Raw genomic sequence first — 13,531 nt, forward strand, 5'->3', positions numbered from 1 at the left:
CAAGCTTCCAGTGGCTGTGGGCTGTGTCGGGGCTGGACCGAAGGGTCCGGAGGGACCAGTGTGCGAGGGAGGAAGGGCGGGGGAGGGACGAATGAGAAAAAGACTCTGTCCCCTCTCAGAATAAATGCCAAAAGGTGAATTAATTTTCCTGTTTATCGTTTTATGTTGGCAGAATTTCACACCAATGTTGCAAGAGTGTAAAGCATTCCTCTATGATCTTCATCCAGATTTCCCAAAAGTTAGAAAGAAGCCAGCAACAGCGACAGTATTAATAGCGAAATTTAGAAATTCGGTGTCCGCCAAGAAAATAACTAAATTGTGCAGCTAATCAGATGTAAAATAAGCCTACAATATGGGGGATGTTTACAATACAGAGTTAAGTGAAAAGGCAGAGTCATGAAAAGAATTGCTGTGGTGTGTTTTCTCAGCGATATGAAACTTAAAACGGATTCATTTTCAAAAGATTGGAAAGAAAGATGACAACTGGAAACTCAAGGGCCCCAGAGCAGCCAAACCCAGCCTGAAAAAGAACAAAATGGGAGAATTCACACTCTCTGGTTTCAAAACTTACTACAAAGGAACATTAACCAAGACAACACGGTGCTGGTATAAGGAGAGCCATAAACCAAAATCAAATTGGGAGTCCAGAAATATACCCTCATATTTATGGTCCCCTAATTTTCATCCGGGGTGCCAAAATAACTCAATGGGGGGACAATAGTCTTTCTCTCCACAAATGGTACTGATGAATGCCTGGGTGGCCCGGTCGATTGAGCATTTGTGAAAGCCCTGTGGAAATCAGGAAGGCCCTGTGGAAAAGTCCAGCGGTTCCTCAAAGGGTTAAACATAGAGTTACCACATGACCCAGCAATTCTATTCCTAGGCGCATACCCCAAAGAACTGAAAACATATGTCCACACAGAAACGGGTACATAAATGCTCATAGCAGCCCCAAAGTGGAAACTACCTAAAATGCCCATCATCGGATTAATGGGTAAAAACAAAAAGCAACCCCCTACACACAGATTAATGGCTATACAAACTGTAGTCTACATACGCTGTGTAATATTATTTGGCCATTAAAAAATGAAATACTTCCACAGGTTGCCACGTGAACTTTGAAAACACTGTGCCAAGTGTAAGAAGCCAGACAAAAAAAACCACACACCATATGACTTCCTTTATATGAATGTGCAAAATAGGCAAACCTATACAGACAGAAAGCAAATGAATAGTTACCTAGGTGCCGGCAGAAAATGGGGAATTTCACAGCCATTGCTACAGGGTTCTTTCTGGAGTAAAGAAAATGTTCTAAAATTGACTGTGCTGATGTGTGCACATCTTTGTGAGTATATTATAAAACCATTGAATTGTACACTTTAAATGGGTGAATTATATGAGAATACATCTCAATAAAGTCGTTATCAACAAACAATAATAAGCCTTTTATGTGTTAACATATGTTATATTTTCTCATATCTGCTTTGGCAAATCTACCTGTTACATCAGTTGTGTCATCTTCACCTTCACAGGGACCTCCAGGAACGCCCAGACTACACTTTGAGAACCATCTCTCTACTGTAAAATTTGTATTTCCCTCTTGTACTTAATAAATATTTTGGGGGTTATGTAAATAATACTTCCTAGTTAAATTTTCACCCTCCAGTTTTAGCGACCATTGAGGATTTTCGCCCAAATCGAAATGAATTTCTGCATCATCCCTTCTGCATTTTTTATTTGGCCTTCTGCTACAAGAAAGAGCTTTCCTTTCTCCCCATTTACGTATTTACATCAGTATCGACTCATGGGTTCTTATTTTATTAAAAATCATAATCCCTTATTGTCATTATTTACTGTGGTTTGAATCTCAAACTGCCCCAGCTTTGCGGTGGGGTCTTGGAAGGCTTCAATGAGGTGTATAGGAAACGTCCTTCTGCTGGCTAAAGAAAGTAACAGGTCTAACACAATATTTAAACAAATGCTCCTGCTTAGTGAGCACAGAGTCAAATCCTGGTGGAAGCCCCCCGGGGGTCTCAATAAAGCCCTCCAACTCACAGGTCCGAGAGCCCCGCCCGGAATCTCTAGTCCAAGCAGCCCGTCCGGCCGCCGCTCCGCCCCCGGCCGCTGCCGCCCAATCCCAGGCTTTCCCCGCCCCTTTCGCCAACCCTCGCCCTGTGTCTCCGCGCCGATTGGCCAGGCCGCCAGCTCGGCGCGGCTCCCGGAAGAGCCGGAAAAGCGGAGTGCGCTCTCGGAATGGGGCCTCCGCGGCCCTGCAGCGCATGCGCGCTGGAAGTCCGCTTGGGCGTTCCAAGCGGTCGGCTCTCCCGTGGGGTGGCGCGCGCTCCCGGCCAGCGGGGAGGCGCGCCGGCACGAGGCTCGCTCCCGAGAGGGCTGGTGGGGGCGGGGAGCGGGCACTAGGGTTGTGGTAGCCGGAGGGGCCTGGGCCGCGAGGTCGACGCCTGTGGTCCCGACCGCCGAGGCCAAAGGACCCACCGCGGCTTGGTCGCTGGAGAGGGAGGTCTCCGCTGCCGCCGCCGCCTGGCCGGTGCCCGGTGAGGACGGGTCCCAGCGGGCCGGGAGGGTCGCGGGTCTCACGGCGTGGCCGCGCCCCCAGCCAGCCCTCCCCCCGGTGTCCCCTGGGCTTCTGATACTGGGAGGGGCGGGGGGAAGGTCACCCGGCTCTGCGTCTCGGCGCTCAGGCCGCCTCCTTGTCCTTCATCCGAGACTCGCCCCCTCTCTCCTGGTTCCTCTTGCCCCCCCAACCCAGCCGGCCCAGGACTGAGCCCTGACACCCCCAGTCAGGGAGCCCCACGTTCGCCCGCCCCCCCGCCGGCGGCGTCCGCCCCACCGGTGCTGACCCGCGCCCGCCTCAGCCCTGTCTCTTCTGTGCTGTTCTGTAGTCCCAGTGACCTTGCACTTTTTGCTATTAACACCGCAGCTTCCACTCTGCCTATGTAGATTGCGTATGGTGACTTTCAAACTTTTTTTGACTCAACCTACACTAAGAAATATGTTTTACACCCGAAACTTGTGCTGAAGATGTAGATTACTGACAGATAAGTGTAAAGGGAGCTATTACCTTAACCTGCTGATTCAGCCGCCACGTTTGTTCTAATTCTATTCTGTTCTTTCCAAACCCAAAGGCTATTGTTAACCCATTAAATTGACTTCGAGACCTAATGGTTCTGACCGCAGTTGGAAACCCTTTCTATAGACCATCAGTCTTTGGTTTCCTTTACTTCTTGCCTTTGGGGGCTGGTGAGTTCCAATAATCAGATAATCAAGGGTAGGTAACCCTCAATTCCCAAGAAACGGTATATTTTTAATACTTTGCCATTTCTGCTTCTCAAGGCCAAAATCATTTTGAGGACTTGACCTGAACTTTCTAGTTTTATGCCATTAGGTTTATCTTGTTCTTCCAAAAGCTCCTGGTGGGAGCTGGGGGAGAGATAGTGTGGGAGGTTGGCGCTGGACCCCGGAGTGTTTACAATGGAGAGGGGGACAGTCTTTACTGGACTGAGAAATGAAGTTCAGCTTTAGAAAGACTAACTGGTTGGCAGTGTGTAGGGAGAGTTGGACCGGCTGGATGCGGGATGAGAGGGCTGGTAAGGCGTGCGTGGGTGGGGATCTGCACTGCCCTGCAGTGATGTTCAGTGGGAAGATGTCGGAAAGTGGCATGACCAGGTATACGAGAGGCTACATTGGTCCTGATAAGGAAGGAGTAAAAATAGCTAAGAGTCTGGGGTGCCTGGCCGGCTCAGTCGGTAGAGCATGTGACTCTTGATCTCTAGGTTGTGAGTTCCAGCCCCACGTTGGGCTGAGAAATTACTTTAAAAATAAATAAAATAAAAATAAAGCTACGATTCCGATCTGATCACTGAAGGACTCGGGGCTGAGAGGACCCGAGCTAGAGGCCTTCTTGCCATGCCCTCGGCTTCTCTAAGGTGGTCAGGGGCAGCGCTTCCGAGCGGACCTTCAGCAGCCTTGATCACCAAGCCTTGGGTGTGCTTCTGGCATCCAACAGAGGCCAGGGGTGCTGCTACACAACTCTCATTGCACAGGATGCACCCCCCCCCCCAACAAAGAATTAGCTGGTGCAAAACGTCAGTGGTGCTGAGGTCGAGAAGCCCTGCTTTAGAACCGGCGATTCTCAGCCGCTGGGGGCGGGGCCACTGGCCCTCTGACCGCCTCCGGAAGCGACACCTGTATCCAGGCACGGAGGCCTTGCGTGTTTCATGGGAGGCTCTGCCAGTCCGTGATGAACACCTCTCACCCTCAGGGCTCGCTAGTGTGTGTGGCAGGGGGACGGCAGTTGGAGTCACCCAGGAGCTTTTTCGAACATCAGGGCCCCTGAGCCTGACAAAGACCTCTTTGTTCTTACGTGATGGTTTACAGTTTATAGAAGAATTTCACATGCAGCATCTCATCTGCCACTTTGCCTGTTTCACAGGGAGAATCAGCCCAGAGAGTCGACGGGATTGGCCCCAGGCCTCCCAGCAGGCCAGCCAGCACTAAGGACCGGGTCCTGGCGGAAGGGGACGGTGGCTCTGCCTCTTCTGTGTCAAGGTAATGCTGTTGATCGGCTGTCAGCTGCCAGTGAGGCTCAGCCTGTCAGGACCTTACTGAGTAGGGCTGGCCCCAGAGGCTGCAGCTGGCAGTCTGGAATACTGTGTGTCTCTTGGGGGTTTACACTGACCGCCCAGTGCGACAGTAATGTCAGACCAGGTAGCTTGAGTGTTGTGTTTGAATTGCTCTGTACCTCACTTCCAGGGGACGGGAGAGAGGATAAGAGAGTGACAACCCCTAAACCATGAGGCTTTCGAACTTTCCATCTACATCTGCCCGATTTAAAAAGCCTCCAGTCATTCAGTAAATCTTCAGTGAGTAAAAATTGAGTATTACAAAACCAACACGTGAGGGGCACACGTGTTCACCTCAGACCATCCAAAGTCAAAAATCCATCTAAATCCACCTAGAATAAGCATACACATGTATAATAAATGAAAGGTTCATTAAAGAATACCCACTTCCATTGCATGCAATGCAGATTGATATTTCGCATGTAATTTTAAAAACTCATCAGAACCATAAATAAAACAAACAAACAAACAAATAAATAAAAACTGACTGGAACCAGTTGAGGACCAATGATCTGGGATTAGAAAGCAGAATCTTAAACCCAAACAAAGGAAATAAAGCTGCTTGGTACAGATGTAAAATGAACACATATGGAAACTTTCACTTAACTCATTAACCAACAAACCGGAAAGATCTAACAACCAGTGTGCAAGAGAATCCGCAGAAGATTCTAGAAGACCATACATACTGAAATAAATGTGCACATGGAGGCAAAACTGGCATCTTCTGCAGTGGGAAGAATTATTTGTATATCTGTCCTTATTTACGTCGGGGGAGTTTACTGCCTGGAGACCAGAGAAATTTTGCCTTGCTCTCCGTTATCTGTGCAGAGTTGTAAAAACAGTTCCATCCTCTCACCTGGAAGGGGGTTTTTGAGACAGCGCGTGGTCTTCCACTGAAGCACAAAGTTTCTTAGTCTTGAACTCTCAATGAAAGACACTTCTTTTGTTTTGGGTTTTTTTTAATGTTTATTTCTTTTCAAGAGAAACAGAGCCAGCAGGGGAGGGGCAGAGAGAGAGGGAGACAGAGAATCCAAAGCAGGCTCCAGGCTCGGAGCTGTCAGCACAAGGCCTGACGTGGGGCTCGAACTCATGAGATCATGACCTGAGCTGACTGAGCCACCCAGGCGCCCCTCAATGAAAGATACTTCTAATCTTGAAATAAGGGTGGTCTCGTTAGATTTGGGCTGATTGTTTGCATAGGTACCAGTGTGTTAATTCACCATAAAGGCCTTCTTGAGTTTGCTTTGTTGGGAACCTTCATAAGGAATCTCAGGTGGGATTTTTAAAAATCTGGTATTTGCTATCCCACGATATAGAGGCTGTGCTCAAGAACTGTCTCCGCCAGACTGCATTACACTACTTAGGAGTTTGAGCACACTCCTGTCTGTATTCTTGAGGCCCCCACATACCCTAAGGCATCTGACCCTTGTTAAAGTGTTAAAGGATCATTTCAGGAAAGATAAAATCATCGCTCTCCCACTGGCATAAAATAAACAGATAATAGTGATTTTATTTAATGTATTAATAAAAATGTGACAGATTAAATGAGATCATGATATAAAATGCTTCATGGGGGGCCCGGCACACAAAAAAAGCAACAACAAAAAACCTTAGGTCAGCCACCTGTTTCTCAGGGTAGCTACTTAAGTGTTTCCTACAGCAGAGTCCATGGTCCGCCAGTGCTAGGGCCTCATGGTGCACTAGTTAAAAATATGGATCCTGGAGTCCCTTTTCAGACCCTCTGGCAGAATTTTTGGATGGAAATCCAAGCATTTGCATTTTTATGGAGTGCCCTAGAAATTCTCATGAAGACCAGAATTACACATACAAATAATTGTAATAAAACTTGCATGAAGGGGCACCTGGGTGACTCAGTCGGAGAAGCATGTTGCTCTTGATGTTAAGGTTGTGAGTTCAAGCCCAATGTTGGGTGTAAAGATTACTTAAAAATAAATATTTTTTTAAAGTGCATGAAAACTATACTTAACCTCATTATATGGATGCACTCTTTCTACTCTTTCATTTTAAACACTGACCTTAAGTAGGGTTACTCATCCTCACCTCTGTTGGCATTTTAGACCAGATGCTTTTTTTTTTAAATTTTTAAAACGTTTTATTTATTTTTGAGAAAGAGAAAGAGAGAGAGAGACAGAGTGTGAGCAGGAAGCGGCAGAGCGAGGAAGACACAGGCTCCAGGCTCTGAGCTGTCAGCACAGAGACTGACGTGGGGCTCGAACCCATGAGTTGTGAGATCATGACGCCTAAACGACTGAGCCCCCCAGGCGCCCCATAGATGCTTCTTTGAGAGGGTGTTGGGGAGGTTGAACAGCCTCCATGGCCCCCCACCCACCTGATGCTAGTAGCGTGCCCTGCCCCACTCCGTGACAGCGGAAACCCTCCCTGGACGTTGCCAAGCGTTGCCTGGGAATCACACCGCCCTAATTGACAACCACCAGCCCTAACCCCCTACATGGACCCATATGGTCAGAATCCTCCTCTTGCAAAGAATTGTTTTAACTCATTTTGAGAGGTCCGGCCCTGAAGGCAAACACAGCAGTCTTGAATGGTGACTCTGTCTTTGTTGGCCTTGCTCTGGCCTTGCTCTGGCCACAGGGGCCACAGGGGCCAAGCCTCAGTTCCTCCTCCGCCGGCCGCGTGGAGGAGTAGTGGCCTCTCAGTGACGACATATCTGGACGAGGGAGCCGGCGTGCCGAGCCCCGCAGGGAGTGCCAGGCGCCCAGCTGTGCTTGGAAAATACTAAACGGTGAAGTCGCAGTGCTTGAGACTTGGAGGATGTGTCGGCCAGAAACCGCCGGAAACCACCGGAAGATTTCAGCTGGGGGTTTCCGTGCGCTCCCGGGCGGCGGCGGAGGAGCACCGAGCACTGAGCACCCCGGACAGAGCTGGGGCTCCGTGCCGCCGCCGCCGGCCAAGCGCACAGCGGCCCCGGGAGCAGCCTCCCCTCGCTGTGACACACCGTGAGAGAGCGGGCTTGTAGGGACCCCTCAGTGACTTCCCCTGGAGCCCGCAGCTCTGAGCATCAGCTTCCTCTGTCACATGAGATCGTGACCTGAGCCGAAGCCGCTTAACCGACTGAGCCCCCAGGCGCCTGATTTCAGACTTCTGACAGGTTGCAAAGATAGTACGGTGAGGCCCACGCACCCTCCCCCAGTCCCTCTGGTTGTCAGCATCGTACCTGATGCCGCCCAGCGGTCAGAGCCCGGAAGTGATTTTCTGCTCCCGCATCCCACGTTGCATTTAGCCACGGTCCCCTCAGTCCCCTCCAGCCTGGGACAGGTCCCCAGCCTGCCCCTGTCCTTGATGACTTGAGCAGTTTTGAGGTGTCCTGATCAGTTGTTTTGTAGACCGTCCCTCCACGTGGCTTGTGTGATGAAAGCAGGGTGTGCGTTCTGTGCGGGAATGTCACAGAGATGGCGTTGTGTCTTCACGGTGCATCCCATCAAGGAGGTCATGGTGTTGATCTGTCTTATGGCTGGTGAAGTCGACCTTGACCGCTTAGGGGGGTGTCTGCGGGATTTCCCCACCATCAAGTTACCGTCTTACTCTTTATAGTTAATCAGTATCTTAGAGGGAATGTCTGAGCCTGTGTAGGTCCCACAACAGGGATTTTGATCTCCTTGACTTTTATTCATTTCTCTGTTCTGTTATTTATGAGTCTTTAATTTCTTGCATGACATGCCACTTGAGAGTGACGGAGTTAAAGAAAAAATTATCATGCGAGATGTTTCCCGTTTTCCCATAGTGTAAAGGGTTCATGCACACTGTACACAATTTTGGGAAAACAAAAGAAATGTAAGGAGAAAATAAATCACTATTGTTATTACTTTTAACATTTTGAAATATTTCTTCCTAGTTAAAGTCATAAATACATAAAATTAGTCCATCACTGGCAACTGTGAGCAGAGCTGGGAAATGGCAGGAGAGGAGGTGTGGGGACCGGGCACTGGAGGCCACACCAATGTCCAAGTCATACTTTGATAGTTTTTGGGAAAAACCTTATTTTTGGGGAAAACCTTAGCTTAGAAAAGATAGTATTTGCAGAATCTGCTAACTACATCTGCTTTCTAACTAATAAGTTTTGTAAATACAAACATTTTTGGAACTCTTTACTTATTTTTGGTGCATGGAAACACTCCCTAACACTGCTTGGGAAACGTTTGGATCCGGCCGTTAATGTTTACCAAGGATGCAGGAAGTTCGTTCTAAGGAGCAACATCGCCATCTTGTGGTCGTCCAGAGCATTGCTACTGAGGATTCGGATTTGTGTCCACACCGGCTGTGGGCCTCCATGACATAACGATTTCATCCTTTACGGAGGCTCTGGCATATCCGCAGGTAGGGGCCCCCTGCTGTAAAGCGGGGTGACATAGCAAACCACATGTTGAACGCAGTGTATATGCTACTGAAAACAAAATGTCTATTAAGAGCACTAATCTAAGAGTGGAAATAGCTCTGCGTTTGAGTGGCAGGATTATGGGTGACTTACCAGTATTATGTTCTTACGATTTAAAAAATATTTTTATATAGCTTTTACAATAAGAGATTAGAAATTTACAAAATATTGGGGCGCTTGGGTGGCTCAGTCGGTTAAGCGTCCGGCTTCAGCTCAGGTCATGATCTCACGTTCGTGGGTTCGAGCCCCGCATCGGGCTCTGTGCTGACAGCTAGCTCAGGGCCTGGAGCCTGCTTCACATTCTGTGTCTCCCTCTCTCTCTGACCCTCCCCTGTTCTCACTGTCTCTCTCTGTCTCTCAAAATAAATAAAGAACTTAAAAAAAAAAGAAAAAAAAATTACAAAACATTGCAATATATAATCCATGCCAAGGCACCTGGATGGCTCAGTTGGTTGAGCATCTGACTTTGGCTCAGATCATGGTCTCATAGTTCGTGGATTCGAGCCCCACATCAGGCTCTCTGCTGTCCGTGTGGAGCCTGCTTTGGATCCTCTGTCCTCTCTCTTTCTGCCCCTCCCCTGCTTGTTCTTTCTCTCTCAAAAATGCATAAAAACAGTCAAATAAATAAACAAATAAATACATATATTTCATGCCACCCCTCTTCTTTGCTAAGGAAACAAAGCCCTGGAGTGAAAAGACTGCTATGGTGTAGAAAAGTGTTTGTTCTACACCATAGCAGGTGTAGGAAGAAATGTATAGAAAAATAAAAATTTAAAAAAAAACAAACCAAAACTATTTTTTATCCAAGTGGCCCTGGAGACCTTAGTCGCTGTAAAGATCCTTAAAAACAGTTTTACTGAGCTAAGAATTACGTACCATACAATTCCCCTATCAGACCGGTATAATTCAGTGTTTCCATGGCACTCAGTTGTACGACCGTCACCGTGGTGGATTTTACATTTTCAGTGCGCTCAGACGTATGCCCTCTTCATCGAGTTAGTGAGGAGTGACCCGGGCTTATGAGATCACTCATCCTCAGGGGTAACCTGTGAAACAGATCAAATTGTGAACTTCCGGATCGTGGGGGACTGACTTTAGTTAGTCTGAAATCTGCCTGTTTTGGAGAACCTCATTCACCAGGGGTGTTAGGTAAACGGAACATCACTACGTGTGGTTTGTCACAGATTCGTGTGTGGGGGGTAAAATAAATATAACAACTATTTACAATTTGAGTCATTCTAAGTGCACACCTAGGTGCCATTAAACACTTTCACACTGTTCGCCACCATCACGAACCGCCCCCCCGAGTTTGCCCCTGTTCCCACTCTCCCTCCCTACATCCCTTGGCAACCACCACTGACTGTCTGTGGATTTGGCAGCTAGAGCCACATCCTAGAAGTGGGGTCATACAGCATTTGTTTGTTTGTGATGGTCTTATTTCATTTTATGTACCTTTTATTTTTTTTATCTTGTTAATGTTTTATTTGTTTTTGAGAGAGAGAAAGGAGACACAGAGTCTCGAAACAGGCTCCAGGCTCCAAGCTGTCAGCACAGAGCCTGATGCAGGGCTCGAATGCAGGAACTGGGAGATCATGACCTGACCTGAAGTCGGATGCTCGGGTGCTCCACCCACTGAGCCACCAGGCGCCCCTCTGTATTTTTTAAATACGTAATTCTCATTGTTCTCCTTTATACGTAACATTTCTGTTCTTCTGACTGAATTACCAGCCCGTTAAATGTGATTGTCTGAGGGATTTAAAATGTGTAGCATGGCACCTGAAGTTCAAAAGCACTTTGTTGCTGTGTGTGTATTCACAACCTTTAATATTTCAACCATCAAAAAGCCAACCCCACTAGGTTCACTCACTTGCCAAGAATATCAGTTACTGCTGAGTAACAGGTGACCCCAGTCTCAGTGGCTTAAAATGGCGGTTTACTGCTGATCGATGTCCCACGAGCTGGGTGGCCGTTCCTCTGCTGGTTCCTTCTGGCGCCTTCGTGTGGCTAACACAGCTGTGGGGTGCGCGGGGACAGCCGAGACGGTTTTCCTCCACCCCCGCTCCCCCTGCAGCTGGCCTCTCGCAGGCTGCCTATCCCGGCGGTCTCAGGGCCATGAGTGTGAGGACTTCCGTACCCCCTCGGCAGGTTTCTGCCGCATTCAGCAAGCGACCAGTCTGGGCTGGAGCCAGTCCAGATGGGAGACCACATTGCAGAGGGTCCTGCATCTTTACAGGAGAATTTGTGGTCATTATAAACCATGGATATTCCTAGATCCTCTAATGGTTGAGAATGATGTCAAGTCTAAATTCTAGGTCATACTCAGATTCATGCTTTTCTGCAGAGGGTAATCAACCATAGGGTATGGTATTTTTTTCATATACTTTGAGGGATCCTGGAGGTCTTGAAAAAATTTTTAAATGTTTATTTCTGAGAAAAAGAAAGTATAAGCAGGGGGAGGGGCAGAGAGAAAGGGAGACAGAATCGGAAGCAGACCTATGTGGGGCTTCATCCCAGGAACCCTGAGATCATGACTTCAGCCAGAGTGGGACGCTTAATCGAGGGAGACACCCAGGCGCCCCTTGGAAGCCTTTTTTTTTTTTATGTCTTTTATTTATTTTTGAGAGACAGAGAGAGACAGCGCGAGCAGGGGACGGTCAGAGAGAGAGGGAGACACAGAATCCGAAGCAGGCTCCAGGCTCTGAGCTAGCTGTCAGCACAGAGCCCGACGCGGGGCTCGAACCCACGAACTGTGAGATCATGACCTGAGCCGAAGCCGGCTGCTTAACCGACTGAGCCACCCAGGCGCCCCTGGAAGCCTTTGAAGCGGAACTTTAAGGGGATCCCACTGTCTCCTGGCTCGGGGTACCCATGACTCTGGTCCCTTCTGGGGTATGCAGGGTCTGTTAGTCATGACAACGCCCTCTGATTCGGAGGAGGCCAGGCTTCGGCGCCGGATGGTCTGACACTGAGGCCCCTGCCGTCCCTCCTGCCCCGCGCGTGGCGGGGATCGATGCCTGGTCCCGTAGGAGTGTGCGTGCTGTGTGGACAGGGGCCACGCCACTTGCGGGAGGAGACCCGAATTGTCTGAAGCCTCGCGTGGAGCGGAGGGCCAGCCCCCCGACCCTGCCCCCGCGCCCGGAGCCCTCGGCTCTGCGGGTTGGAGGCGAGGCGCAGGGACCCGGAGCGTGCGAGCCGGGGGCGGGCTGTCAGCGGAGGGACGGGCGCGAGGACCAATCAGCGAGGGGGCGGGGCGGCCCGGGGCGGGGCCTCGCGCCGTGAGGCTTTCCGGCTCGGAGCACATCTGCGCCAAGGCGACCTCTCGCTGCGGCTGGTCCCGTGGCTCCTCCGCGTCCCTTGACCCACCACTTCGCCGGGTGGGGCGTGATGGGCAGGGCAGAGAAGGACCGCTCGAGCGGAGCGGAGGTTGGCTCGTCCAGGGGGATGACGCAGGACGGCAGGTCAGCCGGGACTCCCAATCAAGTGTCCCGTTACCTGGAAGATTTCCTTGAGTCTTGCGCCCCCCACCCCCAACTTGGGATGAGGTTACCTGCTGCCCTAGGATGAACAGCCTTGTAGTGCTGGGGGGTGGGTGGGGTGGGGGGGGGTTCGGGCATGCTGCGCCCCTCTGCACCTTCAGCCTTGGCTGTGTTTCGGTAAGGTCACTGGGGCCCTGCCCTTGGGAAGCTGAATGTGGGCTTCAAACCAGGGAACTTCAGAGCAGAAATGGGGGACCAGAGGAAATTGAAACTGGCAGAACTTGGACATGAGGGTGACAGCTCACAGGTGGGAAGCTAAAATGGGCAGGAAGGCTGCAGTCTTGAATGTTGGCTCTTGAGGGGAAGTGGGAGAGCCCGGCCCCTCACCCATCACCCAGTCCCCCCACAAGGGTACACCAGGGCTCCACGACCAGCCTAGCTCTACCCCCATAATATATTTTTTTCTGCTCCTCCAGGCCAGAATCCGGGGAGCCCTCAGTGACTGGATTCTGCAGCCGACTCTGCAGCCCCATCCCCACCCAGCTGAGGCAGCGCCAGCACCGGCTCAGGCACAAGGTCACTGCCCTCCTGGGGCCCTGGCATCTCCTGTGCCCGGTGGTCCAGGGCTCCCGCCCGGGATGGCAGACAGATCTAGTTGGGAGTCCAGAGAGCTCTGCCTCCTGGCATCAGGCTTCCCCTTTACGGTGTGCGGAGGGTCAGCGGGTGCCTGGCCCCAGTCTCCCTGGGACTCGGTGTTGGGATGAAGGCCACCGGGCATTCTGAGAGGGTCTGTGACCCGAGTCCATGTCCCAGGTGCTTGCCTCTGGTGCTTGGTACTCAGGAAGGCCAGGGATGTTATCCTGGGGGAGACACACCAGGTACCGTGTGGGGACGGGCTGCGGATCCTCCTGGACCAGACTCCCAGCTCTGCGCGTCACGGCTGTGTCGGCCACCCGGGCATGCCTCCGTGTCCTCATCTGTAAATCGGGTCAATGAGGATG

At 50.3% G+C, this 13,531-nt stretch overlaps 1 protein-coding gene across 7 annotated transcripts in view; it reads left to right on the plus strand.

Moving 5' to 3' along the window:
• Positions 1–13,531, plus strand: part of FLYWCH1 (FLYWCH-type zinc finger 1) — a 35,810-nt gene that overhangs the window by 7,608 nt on the left and 14,671 nt on the right. For 2 of the 7 annotated variants that reach the window (XM_029946642.1, XM_029946643.1), the window contains exons 1-2: positions 12,336–12,512; positions 13,007–13,106. The exons of 1 other annotated variant lie outside the window; for it this stretch is intronic. The gene's annotated coding sequence lies outside the window, so the exon portion shown is untranslated. Of the gene's footprint in view, positions 1–2,436; positions 2,553–4,450; positions 4,567–8,913; positions 8,997–12,333; positions 12,513–13,006; positions 13,107–13,531 lie in introns of those variants that run through there. 4 more of the 7 variants (XM_029946645.1, XM_029946646.1, XR_003911653.1 and 1 more) reach the window with 4 other exon arrangements.

Source organism: Suricata suricatta, chromosome 8 (assembly GCF_006229205.1).
Source record: "Suricata suricatta isolate VVHF042 chromosome 8, meerkat_22Aug2017_6uvM2_HiC, whole genome shotgun sequence".
NCBI classification, from domain to species: Eukaryota; Metazoa; Chordata; class Mammalia; order Carnivora; family Herpestidae; genus Suricata; species Suricata suricatta.